General features: G+C 48.2%; 1 long non-coding RNA gene across 2 annotated transcripts in view; it reads left to right on the top strand.

The window, feature by feature from the left end:
- Positions 1-23,318, top strand: part of LOC140387274 (uncharacterized) — a 252,974-nt gene that overhangs the window by 212,747 nt on the left and 16,909 nt on the right. The window contains exons 1-2 of one of the 2 annotated variants that reach the window (XR_011933823.1): positions 10,338-10,659; positions 13,068-13,173. This is a non-coding gene — a long non-coding RNA (uncharacterized lncRNA). Of the gene's footprint in view, positions 1-10,337; positions 10,660-13,067; positions 13,174-23,318 lie in introns of those variants that run through there. The other variant, XR_011933824.1, reaches the window with a different exon arrangement.

Raw genomic sequence — 23,318 nt, 5'->3', positions numbered from 1 at the left:
CTCGGCCTTCCACTCTGGATGCCATCCTTTCAGTGTTGGCGTGGGGGTACCACGCAATATCAGCACCATCTCCTGGGCCTAAAGGCGGCTGGACTCCTCCACCTGTACTTGCAGATGCTGAAAGGTTGTTGACACCCCCCTCCTTTAGATTCTGACTCTGCTTCTGAATCTGCACCAGTGATGGGATCATCTTCTCCAGAAGTGCAGCACCTGACTGGATGACAGCTGATCCCTGGGATTGGGTAGTTCGCCGACCGTCCGCTCCCTCACGAGTCTCTGCCTCCACCTGCAGCATGTGGGTGCTGCACCTGAGAGGGTGACTCAGGAGTCTGACCACTAACATTACCCACCAAGGTGATAGTGTCTGCGACGGTCGAGTTGAAAGCAGAAACAAGACATCAGTGTGTTCCTCGGAGTCGTGCTCTGAGGTGTTCTGAGGGCCTGGATGGGTGGAGGGGGGGGTGGGCAGCGACCGTTGACGGCCTGGCCTCGTGAGACAAAAGCCATAGGGTGAGATCTTGGGAAGGACTGGCCTGTGGGAGAGGGGTGACTTACTTGCTATAGCACTGCTTTGGACTCTCACTTGTTTGGCCCATGCTAAACTCCATCGCAGCCACTGCCCTCTCCTCGGCCTCCCTCGCAAGTTGCCCTTTCCTCATAGTTGGTGCGGACCAGGATATCTGAGATGTCCCCTTCTCTGGCGTCCTGCTGATTATGGGCTGCTTTATCCTTAAGGACACAGAAAGGACACAGTGAGATGTTGGGATGTGAGTTTTATGGGGAGTTTGTAGTTGGTGCCATGTGGCCAAAGAGGACAATTCATGTGTTGGGGATTCGTGGAGGGTGGGTTATAAGGAAGATGCAGGCAGCTGGGGTGCTGTTGACCTCTAGGGGATTTGGGGTAGGTGTGAGGAGTGAGGATCGGGAGCGATGCCAGGGGCACAGAGGTGGTTACTCACCCGAGCTGCTCTAAGGAGGCTGTTCATCTTCTTATGGCACTGCGTGCCGGTCCTCTTGGTGAGGCTGGCAGCACTCACAGCCTCTGCCACCTCAACCCAGGCGTTGTTGAGAATGACGCGCTCGAGTCTCCGTCCCACCCTAGAGAAGAGGGTGTCCATCCACTCCTCAATGGCATCCAGCATTTGGTCAATCTCTGACTCCCGGAACCTTGGAGCAGGTCTTCGTGCAGCCATCTTCTTGGCTGCAACGACAGTGTGTGATGAGCGGGGCAATTAAAAACTGCTCCTGCTTGTCAGGTTCTGAGAGAGAATCCCGACCCCAGCGAATCAGACCCCAGTGAGCAATGGAACTATGCGGGCTGCAGGTGGGCAGGTGAGCTGAGCCAGTCTCATGACCTGAATTTCTCCTGGCCTATGCTCCTAGCCGGAGCACGCAGTTTCCGCGATTCTACTCTGACGGCATCACTTTGTTCTCCAGATCGGAGAATCCAGCCTAAGAGAGAACATGTCAAGGAGCAGCCTGTGATTCTGTAAGAGGTAAAGCGCAGAGTGATACCCCTTTCCGACCCTTCCCAACCCTTCTCCCGCAATGATGTGTGGGCTCTGGCCCCTGGGTCAGGCCCTTCCAAACATCCTGCGGCCACTACATTTTGTGTCAATAACAAATTCCACTGCCTTGCCGTATCCAGTGAAAAACCCTTTCAGCTTTATCTCATTGATATCAGGAGACATGTTCCTGCCAAGACTATCTGGGTATTGTATCCCCTGGACCAGTTTCACTGCGGCCTGGCTTGGGGTCCTGTAGTGACACACACCCTGTTGTTCCCTAATTCACTGATCATGAGGCTTTGAGGATGGAATCTGTGGGCGGGATTCTCCAATAATAGGGCTATGTCCCCACCCCCGCGAACAAACGCGCGCGAATCACTCTGGACCTACCTGGAGGAAGTCCGTGGTGATTCTCGGATGTGCAGGGGGCTAGCAGGGCCCTGGAGTAATCCTCGCAGCTCCGGCTGCCAATACGGGGCCCTGCACTTCTGGTCGGGGGTCCGTGGATGCGCTCGGCGGCGGCCTGTGTCGGCCGCCCCGCGCGACATGGCAGACTCACGCCGCGGACCGGCACCGAAAACGTAGACCTCCCCCAGATCGCACGCACCCGCAGATTGGTGGCCCCCGATCGGTAACCTGAAATAAGCCGCAAGGTTTTGCTGCAACTTTATAAAACTCTAGTTAGACCACACTTGGAATATTGTGTCCAGTTCTGGTCGCCTCATTATAGGAAGGATGTGGATGCTTTGGAGAAGGTACAGAGGAGATTTACCAGGATTTTGCCTGGACTGGAGGGCATGTCTTATGAAGAAAGATTGAGGGAGCTAGGGCTTTGCTCACTGGAGCGAAGAAGGAAGAGAGGTGACTTGATAGAGGTGTACAAGGTGATGAGAGGCATAGACAGAGTGGATAGCCAGAGACTTTTCCCCAGGGCGGAAATGGCTGTCACGAGGGGACATAATTTTAAAATGATTGGTGGAAGGAATAGGGGAGATGTCAGAGGTAGGTTCTTTACACAGAGAGTGGTGGGTGTGTGGAATGCACTGCCAGCAGAGGTGGTGGAGTCAGAGTCATTAGGGACATTTAAGCGACTCTTAGACAGGCACATGGACAGCAATAAGTTGAAGGGGTGTAGGTTAGGTTGATCTTAGATTAGGATAAATGGTCGGCATACCATCCTGGGCCAAAGGGTCTGTACTGTGCTGTACTGTTCTATGTTCTTCTATGTTCTATGTTCTAAATCCTAACTAAAACAGAGATTTGTGCAGAACACACAAAAAGATTAAAAGTCATCTTGATCATTCAGTTCTTAAACATTTAAGTCAATGATATCATTGCTATGTCAAATCAAAGAAAATTATTTATTAATAAAAACCTAGGTCTTTCAAATTAGAACTTCCTTTCAATTTATTCTAATACTGAAAATAAAACCATAAAACGATTATTATGTTCTTACATGTCTATTCCTTGAACCTAAGTGCTTGGCTCAAAATAGATGCTGAGATATTCAGCTCTCGAAGTAAGGTATGCTTTATTACTACCCCCCCCCCTCCCCCCGCCAACTCTATACATTGTTTTTTTTCCATTTACATTGCGTTATGGCCGATAGGTGGAACTGCCTCGCTTCTGGGGCCATGTCTGAAATGTAGCCAAACCATCACTGCAATGACTGTAAAGGCTAAAGTTAGAGGCGGAATTAGGACTGCAATTCTTGTTGTTCGTACTGTCCTATACCATCGCTTCAGTAGATGTCACTTGTGAAAGGAATTTGGGTAGAAGTATGATTCAGCTCTTAGTTTGCAAATCCTTACCACAAAATTGTTCATAATTTAATGCAAATCGACACTAAGCTGACTGTTGTGCCCAGCAGGACAATCAGGAAAGATAATATTGGAAATGTAAATCTCTCAGGAGAACTCGCCTGAGTTATGTTGAGACACATGATTGGGGCAGATAAGAATTTCTCCATGTCGAACCCATGCTGCGTCTGGCGTGGGAATTCTTAACACCAACACTGGATATAAAGGTACAAAGCTGTTCAATTTTTCGCTTAATAATTTTCATTGTTCCAAAATTCTCACACCAAAACATAATAAGTGAGAAGAATTGTGAGTGAGTAACATTCCAGAAACCCTAATACTCTCCCTCTGTAAGACAAATTTAACTTCACTTTGGCTGTGCTGCAGGAATATGCATAGAATAGCTTCTGATTTACTATAAAAATGGTACATGGGGGTGTTCAAATACAAATTTAACCTGCTGCACAACCAGTTTATGCCCCTGAGGAGCAAGAGTTCTGCTTGCCAAAAAAGACTATTATGGATGATTAATGTGGTGAGGGACAACACAAATCTAAAGGAAAGGGCTTGCAAAAATGCACAAAATAACACAGATCCAGGTGACTGGGAGAGATACAAAGAGCAACAAAAGGTAAGGGTAAGAAAGCAGATAGCATGAAAAAGAGATCGTGAAAAAGTTCTTGCAAGGGGTGTGAAAGTTATCACAAAGAGGAAGATTTTGAGCCACCTGATGTGAAGCACGGAGGCAGAGAGCCATGAAGATTCACAATTCCAGCTCTTCTCCCAGTACTATTTTGCACAGCCATCACCACCCCCCCCCCCCCCCCCCCCACCCCCCCCCCCACCCCGCCATTTTCTTGAAGATGGGACGGGAGCGGAAAGGCCGAAAGTGGTAGCTAATTGAAGTGAGTAAAGGCAAAATTAGACCTATTGTCAGAGGCCAGCTGGAACGTGTCAAGAACAACCCAATTCCTGGAGGCAGCCTCCCAGTGACAGACCAGGGTCCAACATTCCAGGCAGGCTTTGAGAAGGCTCCCTGCCCACCTGGTTTTAGCATCTGCTGCAGGGGAAATATGGCAAAGGGTGCACCTACCGCAAGCAAGATGCCAGTAGCGGCGAGAATAGGCCCTAAATTGGCCACTTAGTGGCCTGAGCTGGCCTCTGGGAAGGTGGACCGGGCGCCACTTTCCCCATAGCTGGCAGGATGGAATGGTGTGGGAGGATGATGGGTACTCAAAACCCCCTTCCTTCCCCACCAGTTTGAAAGCACGCCCTCCCCCACCTTCTGCCCATCCCCAGAGTGCTTGGAAAATTCAACCCTCAAGTGTAGGCTCTGACGCACATTTCACCCAGACGTTGACGTCTTAAGCGTGTGGAGAAAGTCCTGCCCAACATTTTATCTATTCTATTAGGAGTAAAGGAGGCTGGGCAGGAAAAATGTCCCTTCAAAAACTACGTTGGTGACATTGTAATTGAAAACAAGGAAATGATGGACATGTTGAATTATTACTTTACATCAGAAAAGAGAGGAAACTTTCCACGTGCTGATTGTGTGGCTTATCTTACCTCTGGCAACTTTACAGGCGTAAGGAGCTAAATGGCCTGACCTGTTCCTATGTACATAGGTTTGACTCCGGAGGGTTACTTCAGCCTGGTTTATTAACACTATTTGCAAGATAAATTACAGAGTAGGCATGTCTCCCATGAATAAGGACTGTTCCCTCTGCTCTCCAAAGCCGCTAACACGAATGTCACTATTGATACATCACTCATTACCATTAACCCCCATTATACTACCGATAGGCTATTGGACACTCCCAAGGAAATCAATATTAGAGCAGGGATAGGTGCTCACCAAAATTAATAGCAGTAACAAAGAACATAATGGCACTAAAGAGTGGAAGATCCCCAGGAATAGATGGTTTCCAGCACAGTGGGCAGGATTTTTCTTGTGGACTTCAGGATCCCATTGTTAGGTTCCACTGTGTGGGGAAAGGTTCCTCACTTGCGATTTTTCCCAATATGGCCAATTAGTTATCCTTAATTAGAAAGCCGAATGGTCCTTAATAGAAACATCCTCTCCAATTTTATCAAAACTAAAGTTAAAAAAGGCCTTTGCAAACAGGTCACCATTGTGGAGAGAGCCTCTCAGTCTCTGGCTGCTATTGGAACCAGGCCAGCAGGGCGGGCATCTAAGCCTGCCTGGATTGCTGGCCCCCATGTCTTCTGCTGGGTGGAAGCTTCCAGGCAGCTGCCCTGCTCCCTATCACTTGCTGGGATTTGGAGGCCAACTGGAAAATTCCAATCAGCCTCCGACAATAGACCATAGTCACCTTAATTGCCGTCCATATCTTGCTCCTGTGTAATGGCCCAGGGACATGTTGGAGCCAGTACGAATTGGAGTGCCTGTCCTCCTCCTCTCCACCCCCCCACCCCCAGGTATTCCCATTGGCACAATGTGACTCATGATGTCCTATATGTACCTATGCTGGGCCTCGACCATTTATCACCCTTATTAACAACTATGATAATGAGAAAGAGAGCTATATATATCCAAGTTTCCAAACGACACAAAGACAGGTGACAATGTAACCAGTGTCTTGAGCAAGCCTAAAATTTCAAAGAGATATTACTCAATTAAGTGAATGGACAAATCTGCCACAGTTGGATTTCAATGTCAGAAAAGTGAAGGGACAACCACATTGAACCTAAAAGGGATAGAAAAGTATATTTTCAAAATGGTGAAAAGTGATAAATAGTGTAGGTCCAAGGAGACTAAGGAGTTCATGTACAAAGATCATTAACATTATGGATAGGTACAGGAAATAATCAAAGCAGCTAATGGAATGCTGTTTTTTATATCTAGATGACTATAATACAAAGGAATACAAATTATGCTTGAGTTACACAAATCCCTCGCTAGATCTTACCTTGTATACAATGATCAATTCTAGGCATCGCACTTTAGGAAGGCTATATTGGTCCTGGCGTGAGTGCAGTGCAGGTTTTCCAGAATTATATCTGGACCCCAAGTGTTAAATTGCTAAGGGAGGTTACACAAACTGGGTATTCCCTGAATTAAGAGGTTTAAGGGATCAAAGTTCAAGATTTTTTAAAACATAAATTTAGAGTACCCAATTCATTTACTTCCAATGAAGGGGCAATTTAGCGTGGCCAATCCACCTACCGTGCACATCCTTGGGTTGTGGGGATGAGACCCACGCAGACACGGGGATAATGTGCAAAATCCACACGGACAGTGACCCGGGGCCGGAATCGAACCCAGGTCCACGGCGCCGTGAGGCAGCAGTGTTAACCACTGTGCCACCGTGCCGCCCTAAAGTTCAAGATATTAAGGGGAATGGATGGGGTAGATAGTGGGAACTATTTCCACTGGTAAGGAAGTGTGGGACTATGGGACATAGCTTAACCAGTTCTTTCAGTAGTGAAGTTCGAAAAGTACACTAGAAGTTTGGAACTGTCTTCTGCAAACAGCAGGTGATGCTTAGTCAATTGTTAATTTTAAATCTGAGATTGACAAATTGAATTTTTTGTTAACCAAAGATACAAAGGTGTGTGGGGCAAAATCAGATACCTGGAGCTAGGTCACAGATCAGGTATGATCCTATTGGGAGGTGGAACAGGTGTAAGGAGCTAAATGGCCTGAACCTGTTCCTATGTACATCATATTCCAATTTTAATCAGTTTAACACTCATATCAATATATATCCAATGATCAAACATTAGGAAGGCAAGCCAAGCAAAACTAGCCCCTATTTCATAGTTCTGAAAACAATCATGTTTCTCTAAGGACTAATAGGTTTCCTTGAGGACCAGTTATAGGTTGGCATTATACTCCCAATCAGGCAGTCGCAACAAGCTAAAAGCAATAGCCTAGAATTAGATAATCAATAGTTCTCAGAAATCAATAGTAGACATTTGCTGAGACACACTGACTTGGAGAATAGCCTGGATTACTTTTTAATGTTGCCCGTCAATGAGCTATTGTTTTGCTAACTTTTGGTCAGGCTGTCTGTTAAATACCTCGAGAAAAGCATAGCAACCATTTTAAAGAAAGACTTGCATTTATACGCAGCTTTCACAACCTCACGACAACCTAAGACACGACATAGCTTTTTTTTAATTTAAAAAATAATAAATTTAGAGTACCCAATTAATTTTTTCTAATTAAGGGGCAATTTAGCGTGGCCAATCCACCTACCCTGCACATTTTTGGGTTGTGGGGGCAAAACCCACGCAGACAGGGGGAGAATGTGCAAACTCCACACGGACAGTGAACCAGGGCCGGGATCGAACCTGGGACCTTGGCGCCATGAGACAGCAGTGTTACAAACTGCGCCACCGTGCTGCCAGTAAGACACAGCATAGCTGATGAATTCCTTGTGCAGTACTGTCGCTGTTGCAATTTAGAAAGTCTTGCAGCCAATTTGGGCACAGCGAGGAACTGTAAACGTGAATGAAATAATGACCAAAAATCTATTTCAATGGTGTTGAAGAATAAATATTGGCCAAGGACTGGGAGATGTTCCCTGCTTTTCTTCGTTATGGGATCTTTTACATCCACTCCAGATGGCAGGTGGAGACTTGGTTTACCATCTAAGCAGAAAGCCAACACCCTCAACAGTGCAGCACCCCTTCAGTACTGCAACTGGCACGTCAGCTTGAATTTTGGGGCGAAATTCTCCCCCAACGGCGGGATGCCCGCCGACTGGCGCCAAAGCCGGCGCAAATCAGACGGGCATCGCGCCGGCAAAAAGGTGCGGAAGTCTCCGCATCTTTGGCGGCCTAGCCCCAACATTGAGGGGCTAGGCCGACGCCGGAGGGATTTCCGCCCTGCCAGCTGGCGGAAATGGCGTTTGTTGCCCCGCCAGCTGGCGCGGAAATGCGGCGCATGCGCGGGAGCGTCAGCGGCCGCTGTCAGTTTCCCAGCGCATGCGCGGGAGCGTCAGCAGCCGCTGTCAGTTTCCCGCGCATGCGCAGTGGGGAGAGTCACTTCCGCCTCCGCCATGGTGGAGACCGTGGCGGAGGCGGAAGGGAAAGAGTGCCCCCACGGCACAGGCCCGCCCGCGGATCGGTGGGCCCCGATCGCGGGCCAGGCCACCGTGGGGGCACCCCCCGGGGTCAGATCGCCCCGCGCCCCCCCCCAGGACCCCGGAGCCCGCCCACGCCGCCTGGTCCCGCCGGTAAATACCAGGTTTGATTTACGCCGGCGGGACAGGCAATTCCTGGGCGGGACTTCGGCCCATCCGGGCCGGAGAATCCAGCGGGGGGTCCCGCCAACCGGCGCGGCCGGATTCCCGCCCCCGCCCAATCTCCGGGAGCGGAGACTTCGGTGGGGGCGGGGGCGGGATTCACGGCGGCCAACGGCCATTCTCCAACCCGGTGGGGGGTCGGAGAATGACGCCCTTGGAGTGGGACTTGAACACACACGTCTTTCCGATTCAGAAAGAAATGCCACCACTGAGTCTGACCCAAGGCTGATGAAACATAATAGAACCAGCGGCCACGCCGTGCTCCATGGCGGACTCAGATCGCGGAGCCGGACCTTAAAAATAGAACCCCCGATCGGCCGGGCCCCCAACCCGGACCGCCCACCCAAAACTTTCCCGGCCGCGTATAAGGCCCCCCCTCCCCTCCGATTGGCCCGCCCCGACCAGGGCGGCCACGGTCTGAGTCTGCAGCCGCCACACTAGTATCTCGACCGGCAGGACCATATTAGATCCACGCTGTCGGGACTTCGGCCGGTCGGGGGTGGAGAATGGCGGGGAAGGCCTCCAGCAATGACCTCAGGTAAGGGGATGTGCAGCGGAGACTACGTAGCTTTTCGGGCCCCAGAGAATTGGGAACCGGCGCTGTTCCCGATTCCATGCGGGGAGCTGAATTCTCTGCCCCAGCGACGGCCGTGATTTCGGCGTCGAGGTATGGGGAATCCAGCCCCATATCCGCTGCCCCTGATACGCCCTGTCCAAAATTCAACTCCTTTTTCAATTTAACAGAAGTGAATAATAAACAGAGCATCCAAGACGTGACCTGTGCAATTCTGCTCAATTTGTGCCACCTCCCAAGAATCCATTTCTATCCCCCCCCCTTCCTCTTCCCCTCAGTCTCAGGTCAGATGGGTGAGCAGGATAAACTGATGGTTGGCGCCAAATTCACAACCGCCCTTTGGTGTACTTTCTAACTGACAGATGAATCATGACCTGCAATGCTGGAGAGCATAAACCTGGGACAGAGGCCAAGAAATGGAATTTAAGAACAATTGCTTTCAACCTATAAGGGGGGATAAATAGCAAGTTAAGTTACTCATTAAGGAAAACAACTATGTTAAAGGGACCCACCATAAATATGACTGTGAGGTGGAAATACTTGGCCAGGTTCACAACTTGAAGCCATAGAGATGGAAAGTGTGAGCTTGATTGCAGTGGCAACCTACCATGGATCTTTAATTTTTTTATTCGAACTATTGTGCAATCCAGTAGTGAATGAGAGCATTATATTTCCTTACTAATAAATGCCCAGGATATCAGTTGTTAGTGAAAGCAATTGGAAAAAGTTGACATCTCCGAGGGACACTGGAAGGTTGAAGCTATAATCATGGCTATTATGGTGCATTAGATGGATTGTGCTGGCTTTACTCCAGCGATATTGTCACCTAGTTCCTGTAATATGAGGTATAGAGGTGGCCCCTGCTGCACAGGTCACTGAATCAGAGCCACGCACTGGTAGCCATGACATGAGCAGAAAGTGCATGTGTGAGAGATATATATAATACCTCTTTGTTAAACCAAACTACTCTTGTAATGGAATGTAAAGTTAACAGATACCTATGTATTTTATATCTTAAAGAGAGTTGCGCATTTAAAAACAATCAACAAGAGGATTTTACAAATCCGAAGGATTAGGAGTTTTGAATTTAGGCTTGTGCAGTACAATTAGAAAACTGACTAACTCAATGCGTGATGACACACAGGGAATGCTGCACGTTTTTACTGAGATTCAAGTGCCTAAGAGGAATTCAGCCTTCTTACTTAACAAAAGTTAAGTTCGGTGTCACCACCAGCTCCTGATATATCTTGCCTTCTCTGCTGCTCTTTGCATGTATCCTGTAGCATGGAGTTTGGATTCTTACCTCGGCATCTCAATCTGGAAAAAAAGCACATAAGTAAATTTACAAAAGTGCATAATTGCGCCAGTCTTCAGACACGACAGATGTGGACCTAATGGAGGAACTGTATCATTTTTATTCTTTGCAAAATAATGAAGTTAAAGAAGACCCACAGAGAGTAATAAAACTGAATTGTATTAAAGCAACTAAAGGAGACATTATCAAGGTAGGTCTGTTGCAAAGATTAACGTGTACGCTGATCTACACTCAGGAATGAATTTTTCAGACCACTCCCTGGCTCCAATGTAGCCTATCCTAGCCATCTCCCTTTACAGCATGAGGGATTTTACTAATAAGAAGCAGCTGTTTTCCTGGTCTGATAGCTGTGAGAAACTGATGACAACCTGCTTGACCGGTGACCTTTGAACTTGACCTTCTTCCTAATACCGTCAGCTGCTGATGCCACAACCGCCTGGCAGGCCCTTTCTCTTTCCCCTGTTTTTTCTTTTGGACTCCAGATACACAAAATGCTTTCTATCTGTCCTTTAATGAAACAGAAGAGCTGATCGATTTTATCCAGGGATGATGGCAAGGATTTGTCACCAAAGCTTATGAATGACAAAACACCCAAAAATCACCTTTTTGGGGGCAACAGATTGAAAGCTGAAAGGTTTTATTGATTTATTGACTTTGGTCGTCTTAAATAGTCACTCACAGTACAAAGGAAGAGGGGAATGTTTTGTGCGCAAAAATGCAGTAAATGCTTGCTCGCGAGCATTGATTTAATCATGTTTCCTGCATTTATATCCATTCCCATTGAAGATATTTTTCTGAACAAAAGATGAACCAATATTTTAAATTACGCTGCCAACAGCCGTATTAAGAGCAAAGTAAAAACCTGATTGCATTATTTTCATATGCCACTCAGTGTCACTTCAAAGAAAAGAAATTAAGTTATATTCCTCCTCCACTTGTCGGTGACACTCACCACAGTGTTTAATAGTTTGATTGCTAAAAGCAACTTTTCAAGAGTTTCAACTCATATAAAAAGGGTAAAGCTTTGCCTAATGATCACCAGGCAAGAATTTGATTTGGCAGCACACCTAGTTACATTTTCCCTTGTTTAAGTTGTTTTGAGAGGATTTGCTTGGCATGTTGCTGAGAGTGCGAGCTAATAATGCCCACAGCAAGCGAAGCCCAGCTACCTGGGACCTGTGTGAACAGGGCAAGCAACTGTGTGTCTCCCTAACCAATCACACTGAAGGGCTATGAAATAAACAGTGCAAGAGCTGAGAAGTAAGTGTAAATTAGAATCGGTGAACTCAATGTCAACTTATGTTCAGAAAGAGAAATAAAGTTAGGAAAAGAAAGATTGGATTGAGGGAGAGAAAAAAAAGGGAAATGCAAAGTAAAAAACCTTTTTAAAATGCAAAATTTTACATTTTTAAATCGGCCGGACTAAGACTTCAAATGTGGAACAGTTTATTTTCAGTGCCAGAGAATGTAATTGGCGTTAATTAACACTTATCGCGTTGTCAAAGGGTACCTAGATTTGAAATGACATGACTTTGCTCTCTATGGTGTGTTTTCTTTGTATATAACACACAAATACAATTACTTCACATTGGTCAATGCAGTTCCCTTTTCACAAAGCTAATGGCCATGCAGTACAACATGGACATCACCTTTTGGCTTTTAAACATACATCTACTCCTCACCTGAAGCTGCTGTACCGTTTGCACAATAATAACATGAGCCTCGTTGTTACTTGGAGAGCAAAATCTGCTCCGTTGCGTTGCATTATTTGGGAAAAACCAAAACTTAATGAAATCACTCAGAAGATGATAAAGGCCCTATAACTACTGGTTTTATTTTATTTTTTTACATTCAGTTACGAATGGGTTTTTCAAACTCAGGGTCACGCCCTGGAGAGGGTGTCGGGAGGGCCATGGAGCAATTAATCGCAGCATTCCCGATCGCGGGGGAAGTGCCCAACAGCCGCGACCGGTTTTTGAGAATGCCGGCTGCAACCGTTTTTAAAGTTGAGAATGCTGGCTGTGTATGGCCTTTAAAGACAAACAATGGAGTGTTCCCGCCAGAAGCAACAGCAGAGAGCACATTACGCGCCTGTCACGTACACGGATGTCATGCAACCTTTATGTCTGTGCTTTGGGCACAAAATCACGGAAGAGAGATTCCTCCATTTTATAGCTGAAAGCAAGCAACAGGATTGTGTGAAGAACTGAAGGTGGGTCATTTTCTAATAAGGAAGAGAGAGCCAGAGACACAAACAGGCAGGATCTCACGACTGAATCTGCTGGAGAGAACTGCCCAGGAGAGTCCATGGCAGGACAAAGCAGTGCTGGTGTGAGCTGTATGCAAAGCTCCAGGGTCTCTGGTGAACACCCAACAAAGAGAAAATTGAAATTTACATCAAAGCAGAATAAAAATGATTTCTTGATGTGTGGCTTTGTTAATTGTGCGAATGTAAATCAGGATGCAAAGCCCATGTGTGTTATATGCAGGGAAGTACTGGTAAATGAACATTTAAAACCCTCAAAACTTCAAAGGCATTTGAATACTATACTAAACATGTTGAGTTCAAGACTAAACCTCTTGATTTTTTTTTTAAAGGATGCAGCGAGATCATAAATCATCAGCTGAAGAACTTAGCGTAAATGTAACATTGAATGACAAAGCAAGTGAAGTTGTGAGGACTAAGCAGACTATTGCATTCAAGGTAAGAAATAATGGTGGGTCGCAAAAGTCAGCCGGTGTGAGTCTCAAAGGTTGACCGGCATGTGTCGCGAAGGTCGGCTGGCGTTGTACGTAAAGGCCAGCCGGCATGAGCCCTGAAAGTTGACCAGTTGGGTCCCAGGAAAAAAAGTTTGAAGAATTTTGATTTACGGATCCAATGTTGCTGATGAAGCCAGCATTTATTGACCATCCTTAATTTCCCTTGAGAAGGTGGTGGTCAGCTGCTTTCTTGAACGTTTGCAGTCCCTGAGGTGTAGGTATACCCACAGTGCTCTCAGAGAGGGGATTCCAGGATTTTGACCCAGTGACAGTGAAGGAACGGGGATATATTTCCAAGTAAGAATGGTGAGTGATTATGAAGAGGGTATCTATATCCCAAAATGTATTGCCAACGTTACCTTGAGAACGTTTGTGTGAACTGGGCACAGCATCTGGTTCAGTGAATTTATTGTGTGTTGATATTATATTTGTTATTGATTTTGAAAAGGCAAATTTGCAATACCTCCTCCTATTCCAGGAAACATGGATCATAAGATCCTTTCACATCTGGAACAGGATGCTGCTATATTAGCCTCTGCCTGTCAGGATCTGTGGGAAGGGTTCGTCATCGGTGGGGCTGCAAGTTCCCACCAGCAGGAATGGTCAGAAAATTTCAGCTAATAAGTCTGGTAAGGATGGGACGGCCCCAGATGAAAATGGATAAGGGTTTATTGCCGTTTAGAGGAGGGAAACGATCACCCTTACCAGTCAGACCTACATGTTACTCCAAATCTATACCATGCAGTTACAAACTTTAGAAAGCACCTAGCAAACCATTCAATTGTACAAGCAATTATTTTGGGGTAAATAGGGATGGACAATACATGTGATTTTGAAAGCATCATCCATACTCTTAGGACAATAAAATAATCAATTACTGGGAGAGCCAGCAGCTTCAATGATCCTCCAATGTTCAAATTACTTTGGAAATGTTATTAATTCTCAATGGAAAACGATTCCAAGCATGGCAAGGAGCCTCAGTGATGGATACTTTTGTCCTTTTACCTTCCACAAATGATTTTACCTCAGAAAACTGGTCTGGCAATTCCATATTTGCCACAAATGTCCTTGTGTGGCGGTTTTTGAGGTTAAAAATATATTAATTGGCCTAATTTAAATTGGAAATCTACAAGTGTCTGCTACGCATGTCTGGATGATCATAGCTGTCACTGTACTTCTGGTGGAATGCTACAACTAATTGTAGCATTCTCACTCACTAAATGTGGATGTGCTGACCTGGAACTATTCTTATGCCGGAATAGGTAGGCTTGAGTTCTACCAAGTTCTGAGCCTCTGGTCTTATTATCTTTATGATGTGGAGATGCTGGCGTTGGACTGGGGTAGGCACAGTAAGAAGTTTTACAACTCCAGGTTAAAGTCCAACAGGTTTGTTTCGACACTATCTTCAGACAGAAACTTGAGCTGGATAATGAAGCCTGGTGTCCTCAGGCAGCATGCTGCTGAAGACCTCTGATATTTTCCGGCACAGTGCCAAGCCATTGGTAGGTGTAGGAGCTGGGAGGGTGGTAAGTGATCCAGAGTGAGAGTTGAACTGGGAGACGGCACATAACACCCACTTCTGTTAATTGGCCATGAAGCAACTTGAGTTCAGGTCAACCCAGTTTTGCACAGGTGGTCCCAAACATTGGGATCCTTATTTTCAAATGCAAAGAACCTAATACATGTTTCAGGTACTGGTCCTGGACTTTATTTATACCTGCACCAATATGGTGGACAATGCAGCAATGGCTTGCAATAAGCACTTGCTTCCTGCCTAGCATATCGGAGGCTTAGTTACCTGTTTAGTGCATGAGAAACAAGGACATCACCGTTAAATCTCTAAGCCATTATTTTCTCAGTGGTCATTTTCTTTACACTTTTACCACAATAGTTGATGACCCAGTGATGGCCACATTTACCTTGACACATGGGATACTCACCTGTGGACTGTGAAACCCAAATCAGAGACCTTTCAGATTGGAACAATATGCTGTGAAACAAACAAGGGATAAAGTTATTTTAAACCTAGTATTGTGCATAGAAGCAGGGCTAATCAGTAATGTCAAAGTCAAAGATCCACTATAAAAAATTATCATAATACTGATACAATTGAATTCCACATTTAAGTTTCCAAATTACATACTTCAATCACAAACAAGAATCCTACACTTAAACAAAGCCTAGGTACGAGGGAAGAGCCAGCAACGGTTGATTGGAAAATATATTTAAAGTTATGACAGCAAATAAACAGGGGAAAACAGTTAGAGAAACAACACCAAGTTTTCAACAAAAATACACTCCATTGAAAAACAAAAAAGGAAAATTCATCTGTGACTTACAAAGGAGGTGGAAGAGATTTTCATGGGAGTGTACCTTTAAGAAATGTTTTTGACTTATCACATTGGTTAACGTCATTGTGTGGGTGGAGCTGGGCTGTGGCTCTGGGTTTTACTTTCACTTTGAGATTGGACTGGTTTTGAACTGCACGGGTTGTAAGACGGGTCTCTCTATCTTCATTTTAAAAGCTGTTTCCTGCTGTTTGGAAAGGGGAACTAGAGTATCACTAGCAAGTCTTATATCAGTAAGAGTGCCGTGTGCTGGGCCACACCTTTGAAAAGGGGTTTCTGGTTTTACTTGGGTTTTGTTATTGAATTGGAACAGTTAAGGGGGAATTCATTAAGCGTTATAAATAGATTACTGTAGCTGTGTGGGGTGTTTATGTTTGTGATAAAAAATCTTACTGTGTGTTTATACAAATGTTAACTAAATTCATAGAATAAAGCTTGTTGTTTTGATTAAAAGCACCTAAGAACTCTGTTGAATAACGCCTGAAAGGCAGGCTCTTGTGTTCATTGTAACCAAAATTAGCGTAAAGGTTGCAGGCCAGGTGGACTCCATAGTATACTCTGGAGTTGTTAAACCCTGGCCCATAACAAGATTTAAAGAGGCTTATAGCTTTGCAACGATCGGTAGTTAGTCAGAGGATTGGAAGCATTTTAGAAACCAGCAAAGGACTATCAAAAAGTTGCTAAAAAAAGGATGAAAATAAAATATGAGAGAAGACTAGCCAGGAATATAACAAACAGATTGTATGAGCTTTTACATTTGTATTAAAAGGAAGTGAGTAACTAATGTAACCATCAGTCCCTTAGAAGCAACGACAGGAAAAATGATCATGGAGAACAAGGAAATGGCAGAGACATTGCACAAATATTTAGGGGCGGACTTTTCACTCCCAGTTTTGGGGGACAGGCGGGATGGGTGGTGGGTGCGGGAAATCCCACGGGAGTCCGAATATATGGTTTACACTGGTGGGATTTCCTGTTTCGATTGACCCCACCAATGACGTTGAATGTTGGTTTGCCTATTTGAATGTATTTAAATATCATTATCAGGCCTGATAGCCCACCCAATAGAATATTCATTCACATTGGTGTGAGGGCACACTGGCGTGAATCATGACAGGCACCCCATGGCATGCACCTGGCAAGCAGAATCCGCCGGAGGCGCACAGGTGAGATATTCCCCGGGTGAAGAGGGTCATTCGAACACAGTACTCTGCCAGTGTCCCCGGGCATGCTGGGAGCTGTTTCATATGGGAGGGTGTTGCATAGGTGCGTGTTGTGTTGATGAGGGCTCTATGGGGTATGTTGCATAGAGCATGTTGTGTGGGTGAGGGGTGGGTGGCAGGGCAGGCTCAGAACCCCTTAACATTTTCTCAAAGTGCCTCAATGGCCTTAAAATGAGAAAATTCCATTCTTGGTGTCTGTCGTCACAGTAGAAGACACAAGTTACATATCAGAAATAAAAGGTAACCTGGTAGCTAATAAAAATGCGGAAATAAAGTGGATTTGTATCAACAGAGAAAAAGTACTGCAAAACCTCGAGGGCTAAAATTTGACAATTCCTCAGGACCTGATGGCCTACATCTTCAGGCTCTAAAGAAACAGCTGCAGAGACTGAATGCACTGGTTATGATTGTCTAAAGTTCTGGAATAGTCCCAACAAATTAAAGTTGGCAAATGCAAACACCGCTATTCAAAAAAGGAAGGACAAAGAAAACCAGGAATTCCATACCAATTAGCCTGATATCAGTAATTGTGAAAGTGCTGGAATCTATTATTAAGGATGTCTTAACAATGTATTGAGAACAGTCTAGAATGATTAGAACACGCCAGCATTTATGAAAGGGAAATCATTTTGACAAATTGGGTAGCAAGGTTGCACAAGTGGCTAGCACTGTGGTTTCCCGAGGCAGGATCCCAGGTTCGATTCCCCACTGGGTCACTGTCTGTGCGGAGCCTGCACGTTCTCCCTGTGTCTGCGTGGATGTCCTCCGGGTGCTCCGATTTCCTCACACAGTCCAAAAGGCGTGCAGGTTAGGTGGATTGGCCATGATAAATTGTCCTTAGTGACCAAAAAGGTTAGGAGGGGTTATTGGGTTACGGGGATAGGGTGCAAGTCAGGTCTTAAGTGGGTCGGTGCAGACTCGATGGGCCGAATGGCCTCCTTCTGCGCTGTATATTCTATGTTCTATGTTAAATTCATTAGAGTTCGCTGAGGATGAAGCTAGTGGTGTAAATAAAGGGAAACCAGTAGATGTAGTATACTTTGATTTGCAACAGGCTTTTGATAAGGTGCCACTCACAAGGTAAGGGCTCATGGAATTGAACTTGATATATTAGCATGGATAGAGTATTGGTTAATGTACAGCAAGCAGAGAGTTGGGATAGATTGTGCATTTTCAAGATGGCAGGCCATGACAAATGGTGCACTGCAGCACTCCCAGGTGTCCCAGCTATTTACAATCGATATTAGTGACTAATGGAGAGAAGCAGAGAATAATGCATGTAAGTTTGCTGATAATGCAAAGCTAAGTGGGGGTGCAACCTATGGGGGGGAGGGCACAAACAGACTGCAAAGAGATATAGACACATTAAATGAGTGGGCAACATAATAATAATCTTTCTTTATTATCACAAGTAGGCTTACATTAACACTGCAATGAAGTTACTGTGAAAAGCCCCTAGTCGCCACATGCCGGCGCATGTTCGGGTACACTGAGGGAGAATATAGAATGTCCAAATTACCTAAGAACACGCCTTTCGGGACTTGTGGGAGGAAACCGGAGCACCCGGAGAAAACCCCGCAGACACAGGGAGAATGTGCAGACTCCGCACAGACAGTGATCCAAGCTGGGAATCGAACCTGGGACCTTGGAGCTGTGAAGCGACAGTGCTACCGGCAGATGGAGTATAACGCGGGAGAAGTGTGAAATTATTCACTTTGGTCATTGTAGCGCATAAAGACTCACGAGAGACGAATAGAGATGAAGTCAATGAGGCTTTATTAAGCGTGACTTGTTCCCCGCAGTTCAGTAGCAGACTGGCCTGCGGGGGAGAACTCCTGGTTCTTATACTCCGCCTTCAGGGCGGAGCTAGAGGTCAACAGCCAACCAGGACCCGGAATCTGTCATCCAATGACATCACGGCTTCACAGTCCCACGTGACCCCTAATGCATACTACCACATTCACCCCTTGTTAAAAATGAACCCGGCGGGGTGGTGCTTCGCATGGTGGTAAGGGTTTACAAGGCTGGTCCTGGGAGGAAAACTTTTGCATGTCATCACAGTATGTACAGAGGTTTTTTTTGTTTTGAACTATTTACAGTAAAAAGGGGGAAAAAGAAAGAGTTCTCATTAAAGTCCACAACATTGTAGTGTTACATCGATGCCACGAGTCGGTCGGGCGGTCTGGTCGTCCTCGTCGATCGCCTCGGCCCCGGTGGTGGTGCTTGTTCCAGTGTTGTCGTCTCCGGGAGCCTTACGGTTTCTGCTTCAGCTTCACGTCTGGTCGGACCTGGGAGGAGGACCGATCTTCCCGGGAAGGGGGCGCTCGCGGGGTGTGCCGGTAGCAGGGAGGGGGTGATTGGTGTCGGGGGGGTGTGCGTGTTGCCGGCGGGCGCCAGATCTCGCAGGGAGACCGTGTCCTGTCGGCCGTCGGGGTACTCCACGTAAGCGTATTGCGGGTTCGCGTGGAGGAGGCGAACCCTCTCGACCAACGGGTCCGACTTGTGCGCCCGCACATGTTTTCGGAGCAAGATGGGTCCTGGGACCGCCAGCCAGGTCGGCAGCGACGTTCCAGAGGAGGACTTCCTGGGGAAGACCAGGAGGCGCTCATGAGGCGTTTGGTTAGTGCTAGTACACAGTAGCGACCGGATGGAGTGGAGAGCGTCCGGGAGGACCTCCTGCCACCGTGAAACTGGGAGGTCCCTGGACCGTAGGGCCAGTAGGACGATCTTCCAGACCGTGCCGTTCTCCCTCTCTACTTGCCCGTTCCCCCGGGGGTTGTAGCTGGTCGTCCTGCTCGAGGCTATACCGTTGCTGAGCAGGAACTGGCGCAGCTCGTCACTCATGAAGGAGGACCCCCTGTCGCTGTGGACGTCTGCGGGGCAACCGAACAGTGTGAATAAGGGCTTTAATGACTGTGGCCGCTGTCATGTCAGGGCAGGGGATGGCGAAGGGGAAACGTGAGTACTCGTCCACCACATTCAGGAAGTATGTGTTGCGGTCGGTGGAGGGGAGGGGCCCTTTGAAATCCAGACTAAGGCGTTCAAAGGGACGGGAAGCCTTGATCAGGTGCGCACCATCCGGCCTGAAAAAGTGCGGTTTGCACTCTGCGCAGATGTGGCAGTTCCTTGTGACTGTACGGACCTCCTCCACAGAGTAGGGGAGGTTGCGGGACTTTATAAAGTGGTAGAACCGAGTGACCCCCGGGTGGCAGAGGTCCTCGTGGAGGGTTTGGAGGCGGTTAATTTGTGCGTTGGCACATGTGCCGCGGGATAGGGCATCGGACGGCTCGTTCAGCTTTCCGGGACGGTACAGGATCTCATAGTTGAAGGTGGAGAGCTCGATCCTCCACCTTAAGATCTTGTCGTTTTTAATTTTGCCCCGCTGTGCATTATTGAACATGAAGGCTACCGACCGTTGGTCCATGAGGAGAGTGAATCTCCTGCTGGCCAGGTAATGCCTCCAATGTCGCACAGCTTCCACTATGGCTTGGGCTTCCTTTTCCACTGAGGAGTGGCGGATTTCTGAAGCGTGGAGGGTTCGGGAGAAAAAGGCCACGGGCCTGCCCGCTTGGTTAAGGGTGGCCGCTAGAGCTACATCGGAGGCGTTGCTCTCGACCTGGAAGGGGAGGGACTCGTCGATGGCGCGCATCGTGGCCTTTGCGATATCCGCTTTGATGCGGCTGAAGGCCTGGCAAGGCTCTGTCGACAGAGGGAATGTCGTGTTCTGTATTAGGGGGCGGGCCTTGTCTGCGTACTGGGGGTCCCACTGGGCGTAATATGAAAAGAACCCCAGGCAGCGTTTTAGGGCTTTTGAGCAGTGCGGGAGGGGAAATTCCATGAGGGGGCGCATGCGTTCGGGGTCGGGGCCAATTATCCCATTGAGCACTACATATCCCAAGATGGCTAGCCGGTTTGTGCTGAAAACGCACTTGTCCTCGTTGTATGTGAGGTTCAAGGCTTTAGCGGTCTGGAGGAATTTTTGGAGGTTGGCGTCGTGGTCCTGCTGATCGTGGCCGCAGATGGTTACGTTGTGAGGTACGGGAACGTGGCCTGCAACCCGTGTTGATCAACCATTCGGTCCATCTCTCGTTGGAAGACCGAGACCCCGTTTGTGACGCCAAATGGGACCCTTAGGAAGTGGTATAATCGCCCGTCTGCCTCGAAGGCTGTGTACTTGCGGTCACTTGGGCGGATGGGGAGCTGATGGTAGGCGGACTTGAGGTCCACGGTGGAGAAGACCTTATATTGGGCAATCCGATTGACCATGTCGGATATGCGGGGGAGAGGGTACGCATCTAGTTGTGTGTACCCGTTGATGGTCTGGCTATAGTCTATGACCATCCTTTGCTTCTCCCCTGTCTTTACTACTACCACCAGTGCTCTCCAGGGACTGTTGCTGGCCTGGATTATGCCTTCCTTCAGTAGCCGCTGGACTTCGGACCGAATGAATGTCCGGTCCTGGGTGCTGTACCGTCTGCTCCTGGTGGCGACGGGTTTGCAATCCAGGGTGAGGTTTGCAAACAAGGATGGGGGCTCAACCTTGAGGGTTGCGAGGCCGCAGATAGTGAGTGGGGGTATTGGGCCGCCGAATTGGAAGGTCAGGCTCTGCAGATTGCACTGGAAGTCTAATCCCAGTAATGTGGGCGCGCAGAGTTGGGGAAGGACGTAGAGCCTGTAGTTTTTAAACTCCCTCCCTTGCACCATTAGGGTCACTTTGCAGAAGCCTTTAATCTGTACGGAGTGGGATCCTGCAGCTAGGGAAATCTTTTGCGCACTGGGACGGATGGTCAAAAAACAGCGTCTTACCGTGTCGGGGTGGATGAAGCTTTCCGTGCTCCCGGAGTCGACAGGCATGGTGTCTCGTGCCCGTTTATCAGCACCATTGTTGTCGTCGTCTGGAGCGTCCAGCGTCATTGAGGCCAGACGTGATCGTAGTGCTTGAGCGTCTTCCTCGAACCCCGTGGAGCCGTCGACACTGGGGTCCGTTGTTGCCGTCCAAGATGGCGGCGGGGGTGAACAAGATGGCGGCGGGGGTGAACAGAATGGCCGCCCCCATGCATCGCACATGGCTGGGGGGTCACAAGATGGCGGCGGGGGTGGACAAAATGGCCGTCCCCGTGCGTCGCACAGGTCTGGGGGGTCCCAAGATAGCGGCGCCCCTCCTCCCCTCGTGGTGGCCGGGACCCAAAATGGCGGCGCCTGCGGGTCGCACATGGGGCGCTGGGGGGGTTGGGGAGCGTTAGAAATGCGCAGGTCACCTTGTTCTCCGGGGACAGCGGTGGCCGGGACCCAAACTGGTTGCGCCTGCGGGTCGTACATGGGGCGCTGGGGGGGTTGGGGAGCGTTAGAAGCGCGCAGGACTCCTTGTTCTCCGGGGACAGCGGCGACCTCCCGGGACCGGCACACAGCCGCGAAATGGCCCTTTTTCCCGCAGCTCTTACAAATCGCTGCGCGGGCCGGGCAGCGCTGCCGGGGGTGTTTCGCCTGGCCGCAGAAATAGCAGTGGGCTCCCCCGGGACGACTTGGCGTCTGAACCACGCAAGCCCGTGGGGTGGGGGGGAGGGGGGGGGGGTTTGTCGCGACGGGGGGTCCACGGAGCCCAAGGGGCTGCCGCGCGGTCGGGGCCGTAGGCGCGGGCGTTTCGCGCGGCCACATCCAGGGAGGCTGCAAGGGCCCGTGCCTCTGAGAGTCCTAGCGACTCTTTTTCTAAAAGTCTTTGGCGGATTTGGGAAGAGTTCATACCAGCCACAAAAGCATTACGCATTAACATGTCCGTGTGTTCCATCGCGTTTACCGGCGGGCAGCTGCAGGCCCGTCCCAAAATTAGTAGCGCGGCGTAGAATTCATCTATCGATTCTCCGGGACTTTGCCGTCTCGTTGCGAGTTGGTAGCGTGCGTAGATCTGGTTCACTGGGCGAACATAGATGCTCTTTAGTGCTGCGAACGCCGTCTGGAAATCCTCTGCGTCTTCGATGAGAGGGACAATTTCCGGGCTTACCCTCGAGTGCAGGACCTGTAGTTTCTGGTCTTCTGTGACCCGGCCGGGGGCCGTTCTGAGGAAGGCCTCGAGACAAATCTGCCAGTGTTTGAAAACTGCTGCTGAGTTCACTGCGTGGGGGCTGATCCTCAGGCATTCCGGGATGATCCTGAGCTCCATAGTCCTTTAAGCACGCTTAATAGATTGTAGCGCACAAAGACTCACGAGAGACGAATAGAGATGAAGTCGATGAGGCTTTATTAAGCGTGACTTGTTCCCCGCAGTTCAGTAGCAGACTGGCCTGCGGGGGAGAACTCCTGGTTCTTATACTCCGCCTTCAGGGCGGAGCTAGAGGTCAACAGTCAACCAGGACCCGGGATCTGTCAGCCAATGACATCACGGCTTCACAGTCCCACATGACCCCTAATGCATACTACCACAGTCATAAGAACAAAAAAGCTGAATATCTTTTAAAAGAAGGTGTGAAACTTTGAAATGATGTTGAGGGAGACTTGGGTGCATTGGTACAAGAAACATAAAC

This window comes from Scyliorhinus torazame, chromosome 12 (genome assembly GCF_047496885.1).
Source record: "Scyliorhinus torazame isolate Kashiwa2021f chromosome 12, sScyTor2.1, whole genome shotgun sequence".
Taxonomy (NCBI): domain Eukaryota; kingdom Metazoa; phylum Chordata; class Chondrichthyes; order Carcharhiniformes; family Scyliorhinidae; genus Scyliorhinus; species Scyliorhinus torazame.
The sequence above is the reverse complement of the archived record's forward strand: the minus strand, read 5'-3'. Positions and strand labels throughout refer to the sequence as shown.